General features: G+C 29.6%; 1 long non-coding RNA gene across 1 annotated transcript in view; it reads left to right on the forward strand.

The window, feature by feature from the left end:
- The window catches only part of LOC136795199 (uncharacterized), a 327,053-nt gene that overhangs the window by 97,622 nt on the left and 207,301 nt on the right, over positions 1-22,130 (forward strand). Inside the window, exon 3 of the long non-coding RNA XR_010842768.1 lies at positions 11,994-12,051. This is a non-coding gene — a long non-coding RNA (uncharacterized lncRNA). The remainder of the gene's footprint in view (positions 1-11,993; positions 12,052-22,130) is intronic.

The raw sequence follows: 22,130 nt of genomic DNA on the forward strand, positions 1-22,130 counted from the left end.
ATCAAAATAAACAACGAACAAACGAAAAACGACAGGACTTTTTGAATGCCCTGGTACTATCCCTTGCCTAGCTATGTATATATTAAAGATAACGTCCTAAAACACTATTATTATTCTTAACTGGTCTAGAAATGTAGAACCAGTAGAAAGGTGGGCTATGTATATATATATATTTTTTTTAAATAATTCATTGTAGTATAGAAGTGACAATAGCAGCATTACAATGAGGGAAATAAATTTTTTTTTGCTTAATAAAGTTTATATGAATTTGATAAGAAGTAATACCTGATCTGTTTTAAGCCTTTAAAACTAGAAAGGTATTCCACAAAGATTGAGTTTATCCTGATTGATTGAAAAGCAGGTAAAAAAGTTCCCTGCCGAATTCGGATCGAGGGACAGGAAGGAATTAATTTAATGCCCAGGGAAATAGGTTTCTCCTAAAGCCTTTTGTTTTTATCTTTTTAAGAAATGGATCTCTATCAAAGTGAAATTTCCTCCCGTTTTTAGAATTAGGAAGCGCCTAGGAATTCAGCAATTTGCATTACTCCTTTTTATGTGAAATAGAATCCTCCAAAAAGTTCCAACCCGCTTGCGAATCTGGGTTGAAAAAAGGAGATTGTTTTATTTTATTAGCTTCAGGAAAGGCAATAAGCTGAAAGCGTCTTAACGTTATAAAATTTATTATCCATCCATATTCTAAAAATAATTTCTACCAATCTACCGATATAAAATCTATAATTATGCCATTAATGAAGTAAATTTATTTTTGAAAAAGTATTTTTTGTGATGAATATGTCTCTTATTTTCCATAATAACTTCCAAAGCCCAGTCATCTTAAGTTCAATAAGGATGTTATCAATAAAAAAACGTGGAATTATTTTTTTCTACGATTCTATATGTTTTATGGTGTGCCGAGTTCGAATTTTAGGAACTGTAGGAAAAAAATCATAGAGATTGTTTTCTTATTCATTTTATGTTTTTTGGAATACTAAATTCGAATATCAGTATTCTTTATGTGATACAGAATGTTCTTAACTTTTCTGATTCCTGTGTTGTTCATTCTGGGAAGAATGAAGAAGCTTGGTTTATAGTAGAACCAGGAAAGCCTATACGCTTTATAGTCTTTACTGTCTATAGTAGATATTATCTCTGATTACGATACGAATATAATGTTTAAAAAAAATAATAATAAAATTAGGCCATAATGAAGTTAATTTCCTTTCGTTTTGAAAAATAATTAAATGTTTCTGTTTGTTGAAGCCACCGTAAAGTTCTTGCAGTTTTGACTAGCCCATTTTGAACCCCTCACTATCGTCATAATATTTGTTATTATATTTAATGTCTGCTATAGTCTAGTCAAGTAAGGTTCGAAAAGTTTGTATTAAAAAAAATAATAAAGAAGTATTCTTTTTAACGGTTCTCAATCCACTCAAAGTATTCTTGATTCAAGTATTCTGGGGGTGCTCAATCCGACATTTTGGGATTTCTTATTTTTTTTTTAAATATTTATTATTATTTACAATTGTACTAAAAATATAAATACAAGTAAATTTGATGTTACTTATACAATGGCATGATACAGACATGTGGAGAATCTACTCATTGATAGAACTCTAATAACATTTCTAGATAAGATCTCGAGATCTAATTTTTTTTTATCAATTATCAGGTAATGAAGGGGAAGCCAGATTAACAATAAGTGGGTTTGGGTGGTTAGCCAAATCGATAGCATATGCAACATTAAGGTCATGATGGATGACTTGATTTGAGACAAAGTAAGGAGCATTAGGGGTTTTAAGAAGAATTTTGGGTACGATAGGAATTTGATGATGATGGCTATTGAACGAATTAATATGATTTGTCGAAATATGGATGTAGTAGGTGAGTCAGAAGTTCCAAACTTTAATAAATTTCTATCCTCTCAGTGGATTGATGCGGTGTAAGTTCGTGGGTAACGAATCTAATGCTCTTATTCACTTTTCCCATTGGATGAAGATCGCGACTAAAGGGGTCCTTTGGCACACTACACCCCTTGGCAAGTATGTGCATACCTGTAGCTGGATTTCATTCAACAGTTTTCTCCAGACCTCACTAATATCGACTAAATGTCCGCCTTAAGCACTTTATCCGTTCAAGGACACATCTCCACTTTTCAATTTTTAAAATCAACGTCATGCTGTACGATAGTCATGGAAACCATCACTACCATTCGGAACGGTTCAACGTTTTCCCTCGGAGCCTATATTTTTTGTTTCAAATAGTTTTATAGAACATTGGAAACTTCCATTTTTCAACAGAATACATACGAACAGAAGAATAAACAAAATGAACATAATCAAACTATGTGTATGAAAAAAAATATATAGTCTCTAGTCACATTTACACTCTAATATATCATATTTACTCAATCGACCTGAGGATCCCTGAGCCCACTCTACCCTCCACGTGTGAGGGGTAGAGCAGAGCTCAAAAGATCCCAGCGCATCCTTCTCGCCCCATCACTGGTAGTGAGTCAGTGGAGGCTGAGCAAGTGCGCTAAAGCCGCAAACACAACTTGAGTGGAGAATCTGACCATTGCCAGACCTCCATTAACTATGGTTCTAAGGATTTTGAATTGAAAGAATTGGATACGTTTGATGTTCGACAGTTCAGCTGTTCCCCAAAATTCAAGTCCGTAGGTCTAGATAGGTCGGAGTATAGTCTTATACATTACTAGTTTGTTTTATAGTGAGAGATGAGAGGTCCGGCTGAGCAGTCGGTATAATTGGCTGAATCGTCTGTTGAGTTCTTGTGTTTCAAGTCTAGTATGTTGGTTCCAGGCGAATCTTTTGTCTAAAATGAATCCAAGGTATCGCACTGTGTCGGATCTGGGTATAACACATTAAAAACGAGCAACTTAAATTTTTTACTCAATACTATTATTTATTGTTAATCCCTTCTTCATTCGTAGCTTTAATACCCTTCCAAACTTCAAATCCCATATCTCACTCAATCCCGGAAGAATAACAATTAAAAGTATCAAATAAGATGTGATGGATAACATGTAACATAAATATTATTGCATGTTTTAATATTTCCGAAAAGTCTATGAACATGTATATATAGACTCATATAATCACCACTACTTACTATTTTCGTTTTCCTTTTATTTCATTTTTTGGATTATTCCTAAAGATTATGGGTAGTTAAATACACCGTTGGTTAATATATTTTCTGTTTCAAATTTTCGTTAATACTTGTAAATATGTACATTAGCAGAAATTGTACTTTTTCATTTATTATTTTTAGTTCAATTGTATTTGATTTTTTATCATGTATTTTATTTATTATCCGAAGTTACCTTACGTTTTATGATATGACATATGGTTTTATTTTATTTGTTCTAATTTTATTGTATATATTCTGTTAATTATTGTTGTTCATTTTTATCTTTTCATATTCATTATATTTTATGATGGTTTATAATTTCATTTTATTCTTTATTTTACTCTGAGGCTCTATAGCCTAATTCTGACACCTGTAATATTATTCTAAAGGGATCAAACCCAAAATAAATAAAGAATATTATTATTATTATTTACATTTCTTGATAAAAAGATGTATGTGTTAATTATAGTATCACCACTCTAGAATAATAATTTATCTAATATTGAATATAATATAAAAACGCATAGTTCCTTGGTTTATTATTGATAAATATCCACGCTAAAAAGTGACCTCATAATATCCACATTAGGAAGCATTTTTCGCGTAGTTACTAATGCGAAAACAGTATTTGCATTACTTCAGGATAGAAAACTTTTACCAAGAATGGTGGTGTGGTATGTTCAAAAGACTATGAAATGGATCTCTATTTTGGCAAGAAAATATATTAGAGATATGCTATATGCTACAAACGAAGCATTGGAATAAAGACTGAAACATGGGGAAATAAATGAAATAGAACAAATGGAGAAACAAAATAAGAAGAGGAACGAATCGGAACTGTCTGGCATTTTAGCAGAATTCATGTGGCACACTCAACTTAAAGAAAACGATACGTTTGCTAAGATTTTTGTAGATATTAAAGATTTTTGGTTAGAAATAAATAAAAATTATTTTTTTTACATAACGACGTGTGTTTTTATTATTTTATTTTAAATAATTAAATTTACAAGAAGAGGTGATTTTATAATTAACAAGTAGTGTTAAAACAGTAATTTTCTATTTTTTTTTTTTTTATACACCCCGTTAGTTAATCTATTCACTTTTTAATTTGTTTATCGTCAAACCATTTGACTGCTGATAACCTCAATGTGGATCATGATCAATGTCACTTTTTCAATGTCATCTTATAATTTTTGTTTTTTAAATAAATTTATGTTATTAAAAACAAAATCCAACTAGGTTAAAAACCATTTTAATTTAGCTGGGTTTACTTAGGGATATCGTGGCTAGAATTTTTCACTCTTGATTACATTTTCAGGGTGCAGTCCATTTATAGATAATTGGATTCTGTCGACTTCTACGGTCTAAACTTCCAAAAGCATGACAAAAGACTGATCTGCATGACTATAGTAAGGCCTATCTGAACATATGGAGTTGAGCTTTGGGGCTCCACTAAACCTTCGAATTCGTCTTGTATCCCATCGTTACAATCCAAAATCCTCCTTAAAATCCTTAATGCTCCCTACAAATCAAGTCGTCTATCAGCACCTCAATGTTTCATATGTTGCCCATTTGGCCAGAACCAGATACCAATCCTTCAATTATAGACTCCCTAACCCCCAAACCCACTTGTTTCTAACCTGGCTTCTTCATTGACCTGATAATCCTCCTAGGCGTCAGAAAAGAAGATGTCCCTGAGATCTTCTCTTCTAAAAATGTTATTGGAATTCTATCAATGGGTTGAATCACCTGAATCTCTCTCATGTTAATATCGTGTCATTTTACAACTTATAACAAATTTACTAGTTGTATATTTTTTTAAATAACAATAAATAAATTATTTAAAAAACATTTTTTAAGGATTTTTAACATTTAAGTTGATTTAAGACACTTTGATCTCACTTGAAATTATTTAATGAGCTGGTCCGAAGAATGTTTAATACCATACACGCGTTCTGAAAGTGAATAAAAGAGACCTTTTCAACGCTGGTGAACATAAAATGTTGTTTAATAGTTCCTTAATACAGCTTCAAGAGGGTCCATAAAGTAGAAATCTGGACCCTAGCCTTAGTACAATCTTGCTTTATCAACACCATAACTTTCGTTTATCTTCAGTCCTAAAAAGGCTTATAGTAAGTAAATGCCAAGTTGGGAAATAGACCAACTTTGTCTCTATAGTTGCGTTTATGAGATCTATAATAAAAAATTAATAAGGTCATGAAATATAGATGTCATAACCTTTACTTCCATTAAGTTAGAAGTGTAAGAAGAATTGAACAATTAGATAAAGGTGCTATGTGACATTTACTAAAAATTAGATATTTTTGCTTACAAAATTCGAAATACTCCAAATCTACACAACTTATTTCCTTTTCTTAGCCCTCAATTTTCGTAGTTTTGAGAAGTTAAAAAGTGAGTTTTAAGAATAGGAATAAAAAATCATTCAATTAAATTTTTTTAATGACTTCAAATATATATCTTTTATCTTTAATAAATATTATTATTTAATATTAGGTTTTCTCTTAATATTTGTAATCTGAATATTAATAATTTTATTTCTTTTTCATCTTTATGTTTAGAACAGTAGATTTTAAGGGGTCACTAAATATTTACTTGAAGAGTACCTATCAGAAGTAAAATATTAATTCTGACGAAACCTGAATTAATTTATGTCACGCAGATTCTAGGTATCCCTATTGTTTATTTTATTAAAAATTTATTCTGTTTGAAGGAATTACACCCTTTATATTACTTTTTTATTCATCATGTCATACGAACAACTTTTCGAGTTCTTAAGCTGATTATCATTTTCTAAAAATAAAAATATTTATAATCAATATTTTTACGTTTAATTTAATATACAGTTACCATCGACAAATTGTTCATTGAATTTCAATTAAAAAAATGTTCACCTATTTACATGCAAATAATTTAATATTTTATTATTTATACATCCACTTCGTTTACAAATCTAAAATGTTTTGTGACTAAGCTGAATTTCCTAGTTACATTCTTATTTTTTCCCCAACTTATTATTAATTTACATAATCAGCAGAAGGGCCCGAATTGTTGTCCGAATGATGTAATAAAAAGGGTATTAATTCCTGGAAGAAAGTATACAGTTTTAACAAAAAAATTCTTTGGAAATACAAATCTGACTGTAGGATTACAATTGATTGTTTATTATATATATTTCAGGCTTGTTGTTTATCAAAGACTAATCGAAAATTTCTTAATGCAATATCCGAAATATTTAGCAATCCTTCTCCATTTAGTCATTGAGGGAAAAGTTTATATCATTTGTATATAACAGAAATTATCTGCGATTTTAATTTATTTATTTTAAACACTTATCAACGGTTGTTTTAATATATATATATATATGATGACTAACGTTGCTGGGAAATAATTTTTTTCTCGTTAGTGGTACTCGAAGTTTAGTTAGTAAAGTTGGCTCTTATTTTCTGAAGCTCTAATTGGCTCTATTTTTTCTATTTGCTATTTTTTTTTCCACCGAGACTTCATAATGACTTGATTTGCTCCCTCATTTCTAGTAATGACCAACTTCTCAAGCCTCGATAAAAAATTGGTAGTAACGATTTTGATAAACTTCTTGCTATAGCAAATTGTGTCAACATGTTGATCTTAGCCGTTTTATAACAAGTAGCGCTCTCCATTAATAGTGGTTTTTATTATCTCATGGTTTCCTACATATTTATTCTTATTTCGTAATAACAGTTAGTTTCGAATATAGTTGCCTTTTTTACTTCAGTCCATATGGTTATAACATTATAAAATATTACTTACAAACATTCCCACTAACGTACTTATGCCCACCACGCTAGTTGTACTTGATGTTGGACCTGCCTCTAGTCAGTGTTTCTTTTGTTACCTATCTTTTATTCTTAATACCATCCTTCCTTATTATTTCTCCCTCACCCACATTCTTAGTTATGTTCACCATATATAATCACTGTTATTTATGTTACTTACTTCACCTTTTATCATAATCAGTACTCACGAAGGCTCAAACTCCAAATATATAAAAGTATTTTGAGACCAGCACTTATATATCCACTCTTACCCATCTCAGAGAAAGGACATAGCGCCATCTACAACACTTCCAGGATACAGTGTTGCGGAAGATTGTGGGGCCAACATCGCTGAAGAAGATGGAGACTGATCAACTACGCGAGTTCTTGGACACATATTTAGGGAATAAGTTTTTTAGATTTAGTTTAAATTTCAAAAACAATGTGTGCCCCAGCACATTATGAAATTCAAAATTACAAAAACTCCTTAAAATGTAGGCCACTACAGAAGAAGGAAACAGTGCGGAATCAAAATATATATTGGTATATATATTCATGCTAAAAAGAGTTAATTTCAGAAATAGGAGTTATGGAAAAAAAAAACTTACTACTCTTAGCTTACATATTTTGTCAATCACACATACGTTTTTCTTTGTATTTTTTAAATTATTTCAATTTTAAATGATTTCCAATTTTCTATATGTATTTATTTAGTTGATCTTCATATCTATATTATTATTATTTTTTTATTCTTGATTTTAATATTACTATATTCTCTGTATATTATTACTTACAGTTTTAATCTTTATATAATATTCCACTATGCATTTACTTCAATACTAACTATATACCTATACTATTTGTTATCTTCTTATGTTTCTTACTTTTCTGTACTTCCATTTAATCATTGTGGTTCTTATATTCTTTTTGTTCTTAGCCCTGATGAAGGTCTGAGATTCTGGCTTAAACGTTTGCACTAATAAATAAGTTTTGACTTAGTGTATTTACGACTGGCAGATAATTATTTTCTATTACACTATTGCTTTGAGTCAACCCTGTGGGTATGTTGAGCCTCATAAAGTTGGCACCATAAATTGGAGAAAATCTTGAAGAAATCACCTCCTTGAATAACCGTTGTTCTAAACTAGTGCATCATTCTACTGTACTGAAATCATGACTCTGCATGAGTCATGGGGTTCATATTATTTATTTCTTCATTAGCTTTCCTCTTCTTTTGAGCTGACTAATATCCTACCTCTCTACAGTTCCTTCTTTCCTACCCAAGGTGAAGTGGGTTGAACCGACTGCTTCCATGTAGTACTGATAGTTCTCTTAAACTAATTATAAACTTAATAAATATGAATAATTATACTCATGATAATAATTTATCGTTACTGAGGTTGTTCCCGAAACAAATAGTGTGGTTCTCAACGACCCTCCCCTCTTCAAACTAAATCATTTTCAAAGATTACAATCGGCAACCAAATTTGGCGGGAGTAGCCAAACTATCTGCAGTGTAAATGGAAATGTAAGGGAGAGGACATGTGTCTGGTAGGGATAACAAAGACAGGGTCTGGAGCAGTGCCAACGGCTGGCTATAACGAATGTGGTGCTCTCAGCCCGGGATAAAGAATTTATGTTGGCTCCAGGGCTTAATAGGCCAAGCTTCCTTCTATCATATGTCACAAAATTTTCTCTTTTTTTCTACCCCATTCCTGAATCAAATCCATATTCTAAAACAAATAGTTTAGCAGGCATTCACATTGAAGCCATGGCGGATTGGGGAAAGGTAATTTCATTTTTGCTGCATAAGCATATGTTTAATTCCGATAATCCCCATCTTCGAAGATAGTATTGGAATTAATGTACAGAGCGCTATTGTTGGTGAAAGTTGGATATGATTAAGAAGATAAAAAAATAAAGCATTATAAATAAAATTGGGGCCTCTAATTCCTGATAATACAGCAAAAAAACAACTTTATGTTTGCCACTTGCCGCAAATGCCAAACTTGTTAAACAATGTTTAGTACAAATGCTTGGTAAACAAAGGAAGTAACAAAAGTTGATATCCACTCGCTTATGTGTTCTTTTGACTTTTGTCGGCTATACATTCGTTTTACTCTATTTTCATTATAAACGAAGATTAACAAAATGAAAAGAAACGTAAAGAAAATTAGGTGTAGATGACAAAAATTCTTATAAATAGTAGAAAATAACATAAATACAACCTTAGTTTTAGAATTTTTGTTTGAAACTTTTTAATTTATTTACCTAGACATATAATGTCTTCATAAATACATATTTGTGCTATGTTAAATAAAAAATAAATGTTATAGTCAATTAACAAGATTTTAAACAATGTATTTACACCGAATCGATAGAGTTTTAAGATATGCAATCTTAAACAATTGTTAATTCCTGAATCTAAAGGTTGAAGAAATTCTTTAATTAAATAAAACATGGAGATCACAAATATTCATCAGCTGGCTGTTCTAAAACAAACTTAAAATAAACCTCTGGATGCAGAACAAGCGCTCTTTAATTTGTGCCCAAAAACCGACACCGGGGTCTACCGCAAATTCAGGCCGGCTTGTACCAGCTAATCCAAATAACTCATCCACAGGCTTGTGCATGCGGATATATGCCATTGTTTGGCAAACGTAGGGGTATCTTAAGGGATATGTCCAACAGATTTTGATCTTCTTTAGTTGGTACAATTTTGACTAAGTGAAATTATTGTAATTGTATTTGATGATTTGAATTTAATGTATTGTATTTAATAAAGATGTACTGATAGGTTGAAGAAATATATGTGAAATTTTCAGTGAAATGTGTAATGGAGATTTTATTTGGTTTCTTCCTTGTCTTTCTTCCTCTTCTCTCTGTCTCTGCTTGGTGCTTGTGTGAATTCACTTAAATCATGATGACATTCTTTTTAATACAAGAATATTATCCACTCCTGAGCTCAGTTCTTCAGCTTATTCAATCTCTTAATTTTGTTCGCTTGGGTGCCACGTTAACTGGTCCCTGGTTAGCAGGCTTGCCCATAGATGGAGTCTTCTCTATTATGTCTGTTCCATAAGGAGTAGCTATAGCCCGTTGCAGAGTGGGCCTAGTTATGTAAAAATCTAGCCAAAATACAAAATTCAAATCCTGATATTTAGTGTAAATTAACACAGGTTTGTTTTTATGCTCCGTCACTACGGGAACTATGATATTTTTCACTATGAAAACTTATTGTTTAAGGAAGTTTTTAAACATATTTAATGACAGCTCAAAAGGCTGCCATCTAGAGGCACGTAAATGAAATAGTAAGCTAAGTACCCCATGAGAAAGTACAGTTACCAGAGGAGTGAGAATAAACTCAGGATGAGTGAACTTCATTTTGTCGGTAGTCAACTATCACTCAGGATGAGTGACTAGTTAATTCTACACAGCCAGGCAGGGAACAAAGACAGGATGAGGGAATTGAAAACAGAACAACGACTAGTCTTCAAGCTTCACAGAGCCAACCAAGTAAATGGTCATGTGATTCATTAATGTATTCCATAATCAAAATTATAACTAACCCAACTAATTAACATTATAACCTTGTTAATACCATAAACTCTACAATAATTGAGGCATATTAAAATTTAGCCATGTTTCATCTATTTAAATCAGTATTTGATGGAATTAACTCCACTCCAGTATAATCCAGAACCAGTAAATTTAATAAAAATTCAATCACTGCAGATTTTGATTAATCTCAGACTGCAGTGATTGAACACTTATTATTATTAGGTTTAATATTGTTTTTATCACAATATGTTTATTTTATTTATTATTATTATTTAAGTTGATAATGTTGAATGTTAAACACTTTCAATCTTCAATTTTATTCTGTACTATTGATGGTCAGTGGTCTTTTAATAAATTACACAATTTTATAAGTTATACAACACTCCTCAAACTGATTTAAACAAAAAAATATTAACTTTTCTAATATTTTGTTTTGTAAAAAACAATTTTTCTTTTTAAAAAGTAATAAATTAGTGTTTTAATGGTATCAAATGTGAAATTAAAAAAAAAATATGCCTACAGATTAATTCAATTCATGGACCATAAAAAATACGGATGATTTATATATTGAAAATTATATGAGTAGTCTATTAATAATTAATTATTGAATTTTAAATGTTATGTTATTTATTTTTTTGGTTGTCTCTCAATTATATTTACTAACACTTTTAAGATACGTTTAGTAATGTGAATTTTGAAGAGATAGCATTATGGTTTTGGCAAGCAATGTGGGATGAAAGTCTGCCTAGTAAATTAAAATCTATAAAGAATGGTGTGAAATCCTGGATTACATCAACCTGAAGTAGACGCCGCGAAGATCTAGCGATCACCCAACTCAGAATAGGATATACCTGAATGTCACAGGTCCACCTCATTACAGGAGAGACCTTTCCAAAATGTACGAAATGCAATAGTAATCTGGCCGTCAAACACATCTTTGAAGAATGCAATTATTACAAAACAACACTGGACCAGTTAGGGATACCAACAAATGTTCCAATGGCGCTTAGGAACGACGAATCCGAAATAGAAAGGTTAACTAAATACATCCATTAGACTAACTTAATAATTAGTCTTTAATTATTGTAATCACCTACTTACCTTACCTTATTTTTATAATTAGAACATCTACTTTTCATCTTTCTCTCACCACGATCGCTACAAACACTATTAAACAAGTTATAAGTTAATCGAACACTAATAAACAAATTATGGTTTGGTCGGATAATATCTTAAACCTCACGTTCAATATTTTAAACCAACAACCAACGGTCGTCGATGACCAGGCAGTTGAACGCCCTTTCAAAACAATCAAACAAATAACATTATGGTTTTGAAAGTTGGTTTTAATATATAATTTAAATGGTTTTATAATTATAGCAATGCATTTTTGTTTAAATAGTTATAATTTAGTAAAGTGACATTAAACATATTTTTTTTTAATTACTGACAGTATTTTATGTATAATTTTAGGTATTGGATTTGAAAATGGACTGCTTGAGGTCAGAAACGTGTCAGCATCTATAACCAGGTAGATTTCCATTTCTTTTGTACACAAATTGGTTCGCTACATATGTTCACCCACATCTACTCTGTTCACCACAATTTTTAGCATTTTAATATAATTTTTGCTGGGTCATAATAGAGGCATGTGATATTTTAGAACCTTTTTCAATTTTTCTCAAATTTGCATAACTCAAGAATTTTCTATGAGATGTTTTGTATATTATGATGTTAACTTATAGAAAATAAAATCTGAAAACGATATTATACTGGGAAAAATTTCTATCAAACGTTTTTTTCTCAAAAAAAGCAATTAAAAATGTAAAAGATAGAGACTATTTTATTTTAGAGGGACACAATTTTTTTTTAATAAAATCACATTCTACAATAATTTTTAATTACAATATTTGGGAAATGTCATGTTTTACTTATTTTGTTCAATTTCTGTTTATTGAAGTTCGAAATAATGATCAATAATAGCAAAATCGAAATAATTTTGAAAATAGCAGTGGCTTCCTCTAGGTTACAAAGATATATGTTTTTTGTTTTTTTTATGTCTCCAGATCATTTATTCATTCAAAGAATACCAATGAACCTTAAATATATTTTGTAGACTGCAAATTTTATATCGACGAGTTTTAACTAAAAGGAATCTCAGGAGAAAAACGAGGATTTAACGAATAAGGGCTGTTGCACCAATCCTCGGTAAAATTATAGTATGTACAAGAATTTAGGAAAACTCAAGTAACTTAGTGACCTTTTTCTGGTCTAGTTTTGTTAACCAGGTTACTAAGATTACCTGAAACTGGAATAACTGAAATAATTGCCGAATTCCGCAATTATTATCGCTTATGTTAGAAATTTTGCTCCAATTAAATTTAAAATTGATTAAACAACCACTTTTGATACTTAAAGTCGCTGAAGAAAATTCTTCATCCGACCACCGTAAAAAAGATTTGGTCGGGGGTGAAATACTTTTCACTATACTTACCAAATAATTCTTTTAAATCTTCGCAGTCTGTTGAATCGACTATGTTGATCAAAGTCATTTTATTGAATTTGGAAAGAAATGGAATAATACAATACACCATTGCGAGATAACAGATCCAACTGGAACTATGAAATGTTCCGTGTATGAGTACTTAAATGTCAATTTGCTCTAATCTCAGTTTAACCCTCTATCATTAGCCGGTAAAGTTTACCTCAAGATTTGAAGGGTAAATTTTCTGGTGCAACGGGTAAATCACTAATCATAGTTTAAACTGTGATGGTGAAACCGGCCCTAAGTGTGATATTTATTTACGATGTATGCCCTTAGAGTGGATAGTAATTTTTAGAGGTATAAAATTCGTTTTTGTATTTCATTTTAAAACAAACCGTTATATGATTCCATATTATGGAAATTTCAAAGTTAGTTGTATTGGAAAATATTACAAAACTTAATTTAATAATAAAAATTAGATCAATATGCCATAAAAGAGGTCATGTGGGGTAACATGTAATGTGGGACAACCTGCATATCTATTTATAACTTTTACATACCTAATTTAACAAATTTGAATATTATTCACCATTATGTTGAGTTGATGCCAACACAATTGGTATAAAGTTTATTCTCAAAAAGAAATTAGTGAACAAATAACATATCTTTTTAATTGTTTATGGTTCACGTAGACTAAATATCGTTAACAACTCATTGATTAACGTAATAAAAACTGAGAATACAATATGAGGATGTATTTTGTCTGGGCACTGAAATTGAAAGTGCTAGGTTGGACACATGTAGATGTGACCTCACTAAGTATACCTTTGATTAAATATTCTGTTTGTTTATTTCTGTGGCTACTTTCCATTTAACAATTATTGTTAGAGGACCTCCAATAATAATGATAGGCGTATTTTTCAAATGAAGGTACTAAGAAAAAATAAAGAATCTTCAAATATTATCCAAACAAATTGAATTAATTTAACAGTATTTGTGTTAATTTACTTAACAATTGGGGATTATTTCACTCAAGCCCAGACTGCTGCAGGACATTCTTTTATAAATTTTAATAAATATAAAATCAATTTACACTACCTTTATTGTACTTTTTATTATTACTCATTTTATTTATTCATTATTATCATTTTTTATTATATTTTCTTCTCTCGTCTCTTTTTCAAATTAACCTGTTTCTTTTTAGTATTAGAGGGCAATTGTTTGTTTTATATAAGTGACCAATATCATTATTTTTTGTTATTAATTTTACTTTCCTCTTTTATTAAGAAGCATTATGCTTATCTATTTTTTCTTCTTTTAATAATAACATTGTTTATAGTGTGTGTAGTAGGGATGTCTTTTGTACGAGATTATACCCCCCATGTTTCAAAAAAATATATTTATAATATAACGGTTATATCAACCACGTAAGGCCCACCAGGCCGATCTGGTATAAAATAAAATATATATATATATATGCCAACTTTCAGGAATTTACTTTTAGTTTTGTATATAGATAATCATAAAATATTTTAAATAATTATTGTTAAGTGATATAATATTTATAAAATGATGGTCTGGGTGCAGTCAAAATAACTCAAATAGTAAATAAAATATTTATAGTTGGCTCATATAACTTCATCAGTGCTTAAGAGTCCCAAAACACTCTTCATTATTTATTTAAATGTCTAACGTTTTGGCCAATTCGGCCATCCACAACGACAATTTTTTTAATAGCTTTTTTTTCTGGAAAAACAATAACTTTACTTACATAAAAAAAAAAAAATAATACGTTTAAAAGAAAAATACTTGAGTCATTAATCATGCAGGGAATTTTAAAATAGACACAAGAAATTTGAATCAACACTACTCATAAATAGTATACTCATAAATAAATGGGTTAATTTTATGTCACTATTTACAATTAATTTAAATATAAATTTTAATAATAAAAGAAATAAAAATTTAGACAAAAATACAATTTGAAATAAATTAATTACTTGACTGACCTGAGTGTAGACCAAAATATTGTGTGATAATAGTGATAAGTTAATCTGTTATTAAAAGTTTTAAAATTTAATCAAAAAGTGACAAAACAGTTAATTATATATGAGCTATAAGGCAAGCTCATTAATAAATTAATTGTGTCATAGGGTGATTGGACTAAAATTAATGACCTGGGCAGAATAGCCTGCACTTTTTTTTTTAATTATTAGATGTGAAATGTAAATTTACATATAAGGTATGCTAATTTATTAGTAATAATGTTGTTTGTTAAAATTGTAAATAATGATTGCATGATAAAAGCTGCTACTTAATAAATTGTCCTCCAGGATGGCCGAATTGGCCAACTTTTTGGCCATTTTTAAAGAAATAATGGAGAGTGGTTTGGGACTTATTATTTAAATAATAAAAATCAGTCTCAAGTTAGTGAAATGGTTATGTATAAACAAAAAAAAATAATGATTAGTTAGTAAAAATTCCAAAGGTAAAAAAATAGATCTAATAAAATTCAACAAGTATTAATCAGCGCTTTTCAAACGTTCGAGTGACATGCCTAGGCATATATAGGAGAAAGGGACATTAGGGTTTTTTTTTTTTTTTAGGGAATTAAAGTTTATTACTACGAAATTAATGTAGAAATTAAATTTTGAAATAAGTTTCCCTGAGATTCCCCCTAAACCTATAAAGAATGTCCTAGGAATTGAAAAAGAATGTTCCTCTATTGCTATTATTTATGAGTCGACCTGGTGCCCCATCAAAAGAAGCAATCTGTATTTGTCAGGAAGTAGAGGCGAAAGAAATTGAACAGTTTTGTGGTAAAGCTCCGGCCACTCCGGTTCGACCCCTAACTGAAAAAACCTGTCAGAATCCTGAGTTGATTCTGATTTATGATCGGAGGTATGGATCTTTTTATCTCAATTTTTTTTTTTTTTTTATCTTTGTCATTGTCTCGCAGGTTTTACAATTCTGATATTTGACATTAGTATTATGGTGTCTATTTTATATTTAACAAAGGAAGGACCTTTAGAATATTTTAATTACAAATCAGTTGTATTTCCGTTACCTCATTATAGATTCGACTTCCATAATACATATTGAAAAAAAAAATTAAAAACAGAAAGCTTTGTAAAATACCATGGAGAAAAAATAACATGGAGGTATATCGGGAATCGAAGCAGTTTTAATTTAGAGAAACGACTGCTTATAAATCAACAAAATTACTTCTTTTTTTTTAAACAAAATAAATAAAAATCGTTCGTACTGAAATAAGCTTATTTATTTATTTATGTTTTTAACTGGATGTGTAAATGCCCAATGTTTGTTTATACACAGTTACTTTTTCTGTAAGCTCTGTCCTACTCAACAATTGGACAAATGAAATTGAATTTTCACGTAACGGAAAACCTTTTTTTTTTATTAGTATATTTTTATATTTTACTAATTAACATGTTTCTTTGATGCTTAACTTTTTTTAAATATATTATCCTTTCGATTTCTTGAGATTTGTATTTATTGTTTATATAAATCAGTTGCTATCCATGTTAAGTCTCAACACTCTCCATTATACAATCAACAGTACAACGTTTCGGCCAATTCGGCCATCGTCAAGGACGATCTAACAATTAACAGCTTCTTTTATACATTTATTTGTAACAATTTTAACAACAACATTATTATTAAATTAACCATACTTAAATATAAATTTACAACTCGTGTCCAATTTATTAAAAACGTTTTGCAGGTTATTCTGCCTAGATCAATAATAACAAGTCAAATCTCCCAATTAAACAGTAAATTAATAGAGAATCATATAAATTGTGTAGGTCTAGTTACCTATTTTGTCAAAATTTCATTCATTTTTAAAACTTTTAATTTACATCACTTAGCATTATCAACTATCTTATCAATAAACTATTTTTAACCTTCCATATGCTCAGGTCAGGCTTGTAATTGATTTATTTCATATTGCTTTTTAGTCTAAATTTTTATTCCTTTTATTATTAAAATTCGTATTAAATTTAATTGTAAATAGTAACATAAAATCTACCTATATTTCTTATAAATTAATTTTGCTTGAAATCTTTGCACAGTGTTAGCTCAAATTTCTTGTATCTGTTTTAAAATTTACTGTATAATTGATGTTCTCTGATATCTAAATAGACTCAAGTATATTTCTTTTGAACATATTTTTCTCTTTACGTAAAATAATTGTCATCGAAGTCGAATTTGTATTGACTGCATGCAGCACTAGTGCTGTTTTTTTTTGGGGGGGGATTCTTCTCTTTTTTTTCTATTTTGATAAATTCAATCACCTAAATATATTTGTTTTATTTTGTTCTTTTCAAAATTATTTTTTTGTGACTTGTTTATTTTAATATCTGAAAGTTTACAGTTACCCATTATTCAGTTATGGTATATAAAATATATTGCGCAATATACCATTTTAAAATTATACAGTGAATTTCAAATAAGTTAAAACTAATTATAAATTTAAACAATATAATTAGAGGGTACTTAATAGGGTAAATTTACAATTATATATCAAATTTTACAAATTTAAAAATCCATCAATCCATAAGAAGTGTAGTTGTTTTAATTTTTTAATACATCGTATGTTGAATTCTTTATGATTTTAGAGATGAAAACCTTGAGACATGTTTGTTCATTTGACCAATTATTATAGACAGGAATTTCACTTCGGTTTATAGGCCAATTTCAATAAAAATAAAAATAATCTCAATACTTGAAAAACTAATTAAATTAAGAACTTTTAAAAAAAAACATTATTTTAAAGGTAAAATTTAAATTTAATAAACATGTTCTTATTACGTTAAATTTATTTCTACGCCTGATATGAGAAAAAATTATCTTGTTTCGAACTATTTTATCTGTTAGGAGTCCTATTAGCGACTTAACTCTTTGTGTTTTGAGTTCTAGTTTGATTACTAAAAGAGAGAACTATAATATATAAAGGTGAAATATATACATTCACGATATTAGCAAAACATGTTTTGTTTTTATGAACGTATAATACAAAAGTCTGGAGGATAAAAAGGCAGTTATTTCGAGTAATTAAAGGCAGTTATAAAGTAATTTTTGATTACTTTATTGAAAACTGCATTTAATTACTAGCCAAAGTTGGTCTGGAAAGCATAACAGTTAAAGAGAATACAAAATGGTGGCTGTTTCAAAATGTAAAAAAAAAAAAAATACTTTTTCATACAGAACTCCATATCGTTAAAACTATTTACGATACGAGAAGATCTAATAGAACATCATCTAAAATTGGCCAACTTTTCTAGCATATGAATCGTAGTTGAGCTTTTTACGTGTTATAATTTTTCAAAAACAGTGAATTTTTCTTTATAGTTTAATATACTATAAAGTAGGTTATGACGACTATATTCGTAGTAGTTTTTGCGTATGAAATTTTGTCCAAATGACTACTGATTTTTTAGTACAATTTTATGAAACGTTGAAACTATAAAAGCTGTGTCTGGGGGACTATGGAACGTAAACAGCTCTATTAGGGCTCATATTTTAATTAATTTACTCTATTTAAAATTATGTTTTCTTAGGTGTAAGTAGTTTTAAAGATATGAAGCTTGAAAGAAAAAGTGGTTTAACGTTTTAAAACAACCACCATTCTGGATTCTACCTAAAAATATACTTGACAGGTTCATCAATTTCGACAAGCAACTATACTAGTAATCATAAACTGGGGTGAAAAGACTAACTTTTTTTTCTTCTCCTGGGGTTTTGAAATAGCAGCGTTTAAGAAATGAAATGTTGTAGTTGCCAATTCCTTTTATTTGTTGATTTTCGGAATATGTTTTGTTGAAATATGTAGCAATTTGGGTTAAAACAAGTTGTATTGTGTCTTGTAGCATGGTGATAATTTTTTAGTAATAGAAGTAATTTTTTATTATTCTCACAGATAAATTTTGAATTCTTTCCTGTTTTCTATAATTAGTTAAAGATATTAAACGGGTGAGCCCGATGTGAATGAGCTGTAGTTGGATAATTGATTTATATAGAATTAGTATTTTTGGGATTTTAATCTATTTGTTCTTTATTCCTATTAAGATTAAACGGTTCGCAAGTTATCGTACAACTTTGTAGCTAAGCATAAGAAACACTTGAAGATTTTATAAGTAAAACAAGAAAATTGAAAACTCGATGTCTAGAGGGTCGCAATGCTCATTCTATTTATTTCTCTTCTATTCGCCCTTGACCTCTAAGAGGAAGTTGTCGGGTAGGAAATGCCGGGGATCAGAGTAGTTTGGGACAAGTGGCCAGTAGCTTAGGAACAAACACGGTACTTTATAGCCCTTAACAACACAACATAATGGTTTCATAGAGAACTTTGGAGGGTTTGGATTAGGGCTAAGGAGCTGGGAGGAGGAACGCCTTGAGCAAACTGTATTAGCTCTTCTAATGGCCCTTGCTTCTCGACGGCCAGCTATCATCCTAAGTACTCTACGGAGGTCATCAGTCATCAATCTATTGTCTTCTTTTTCAAATAATTGGTTCCATCAACCCTACTCTGAGGTACCTATCATTTAGGAGTATTAAAACTTTTAAACCTTTTAGTTCCTCAATTATCTTGGATAGGGGAAGAACGCCAATGAACAAAAATTCTTTTATTACTTCTCTTTAATCATTAATTAATTGCCCCAAGCCAAAAAAAAGTTGTATCGTCCTTAATTTCCATGAATCAATTATCCTCCTGAATTGCTTAACTATTGTCCACAGAAGAAAAAATACAAACAAATATTATATATGTATATATAGTTGACCGTAAAAATTTAAATATAAGAAGATGGTCAGGGTTGCGGTCAAAGAAAGAACAATTAGTTTATAACTATTTTAATGTCCGACGTTTCGCCCCACTTTGCAGGGCTTCATCAGAGCTAAAAAGATACAAAAAAGAAAAACTGAGAATATTACAACAATAAGATACAATAAGGTAATTTAAGCTAGAATAAATATTATGTAAAAATTAAGTGATAAGAAATTACATATAAATAAAAGGAAGGAAGACATAAAATAGTATCAATATAAAATAAACTTGAATAAACAATGATAAGAATAAAAAATAAGCAACAATGGCAAGAGTAAAATTTTTTTAAAAAATACGTAAAATAAACAGTTAATAAAGTACAGGAGACGTACATAAAACAAAAACAATAGGGGGAAAATTTTTTTTCGCCGTTTTGTTGTATATTTTTAGCCCTGATGAAGCCCTGCAAAGTGGGGCGAAACGTCGGACATTAAAATAGTTATAAACTATTTGTTCTTTCTTTGACCGCAATCCTGACCATCTTCTTATATTCAAACAAATATTAGTTAATTATCTTAAAAATGTAAATGGCTTAAAGCTATATTTTTTTAAATTATAAAGTACTTTGAATTTTAAAAGTTCTCTTCATCTAGATAACAGGACATTAAATATATGGCAGACAACATTAAGAGTACAGTAGCTCTATAAAGGTAACGTACCACTAACTGTTAAACACATACTGACAGACTTCAGGCATTTCATAGACATCGGATTATTTTTGTATATTTCATTTGGCAACTTTCCTAGACGATAATAATCCTCAAATTCCACAGATATTTGATTACCTTAAGAAAACAAATATGTACGACAAAATTTATTAATTTATATTTTTATTACGTCAATTAATGTCATTTACTGTTATCAAATAATTATTTTAAAATAATTTATATGTATTTTTTAATATCAACTATGGCTATCATATCAGCTGATATATTCTAGTATAGATATAATGATATTAGAAATGCTCCCGAGAGGTCTGTCAGTATGCTTACATAAACAACACCATTGCTGTGGATTGCCTCGTATTATATTAACAAAAAAAAAGCTTTCGTTATTAAATTAAAAAAAAAAAACTATATTTTTAAAATGTATTATTATTAAGTATTTCTAATGTCAACCTCTTACAATAATAATATTACATAACATTACTGTTTTTCTTATTTAGCTCCTTTTGTGTGAGTGTTATTGATTTTATTCCCTAGGTATTAAATGGACTAGTTCATCCCACCCACTGTCTTTTTTATCGAACAATATCAATAAATATTTATTGTCTGGACTAATCCGCAAAATAAAAAAATAAAAAAATAGTGTTTGTATTACCTTTCTTACTATTCTTTAAAATTAAACCTGTGTTTCAATGTTAATTTATTAAAGAATTAATGGCCTCGTCATACAACTGCACTTTACTGTAAACATAAGAACATATAAAAAAAAAGAAGAAATTAAATAGATCAATATTCAATCCTTAATTAATTTTTTTATTATCAAAGTTCACAATCAAATATCCGATGTCTTCTTTCTCTTTTCTTGAAGATTCTGCATGCGAAATCGGGGCCTAAATTTGGAAATGCTTTACTACCGTAAAAGACAATAATATATATATTTTTTTACTGTTCTTGATTAGAACTATTATCACATGAACATAGATATAGGAAACGTTCCTATGTGGTGTTTCTCACATCGGCCACCAACAGCGCTTGGAGTAGTTTGTCATCTACTCAAGTACCCAAGGACTAATAAGGCCCATTACCTCTATTTGGTCCAATGAAGTCCAAAAAACGTGGACGAAGTGCTCATACTGCTTTTGCAACATTATTTACTGAACCTCGTGTTTAGTACTATTCCTAATATCTGTCAATATTTTTTCTTGTATACCTCTCAAAAATTCAAAGATAAATTTAATAATCCTTTGACTGGAAGAATCTTAAGGTATTAACTTGATTTAGTGAATGATAACACTTTCTTCCTTCTTACTGTATAATAATTTATTACTTATTACATAGCAACGTTTCGGGAGATTTCCCCCATCTTCAGGCTGCTAAAATTAAATTCAACAAAACTATAACCATGTGCTTGTAACAACATTACTATATCATTTACACTCAAGAACTAATTATAAATTATTTACCTGATAACAAAACTTATCTTTAACATATAATTATTCTCCTATAAGTCTTATTAGCTAATATCTTAAAAATTATTGTCACAATGAGTAAAATTTTTTTTTTTTTTCAAATGTCCTACATTGCAGGAGAACAATTACCTTTCTGAAGGTTAT

This window comes from Halyomorpha halys, unplaced genomic scaffold (genome assembly GCF_000696795.3).
Source record: "Halyomorpha halys isolate HHAL.00 unplaced genomic scaffold, Hhal_1.1 Scaffold1231.1, whole genome shotgun sequence".
Classification (NCBI taxonomy): domain Eukaryota; kingdom Metazoa; phylum Arthropoda; class Insecta; order Hemiptera; family Pentatomidae; genus Halyomorpha; species Halyomorpha halys.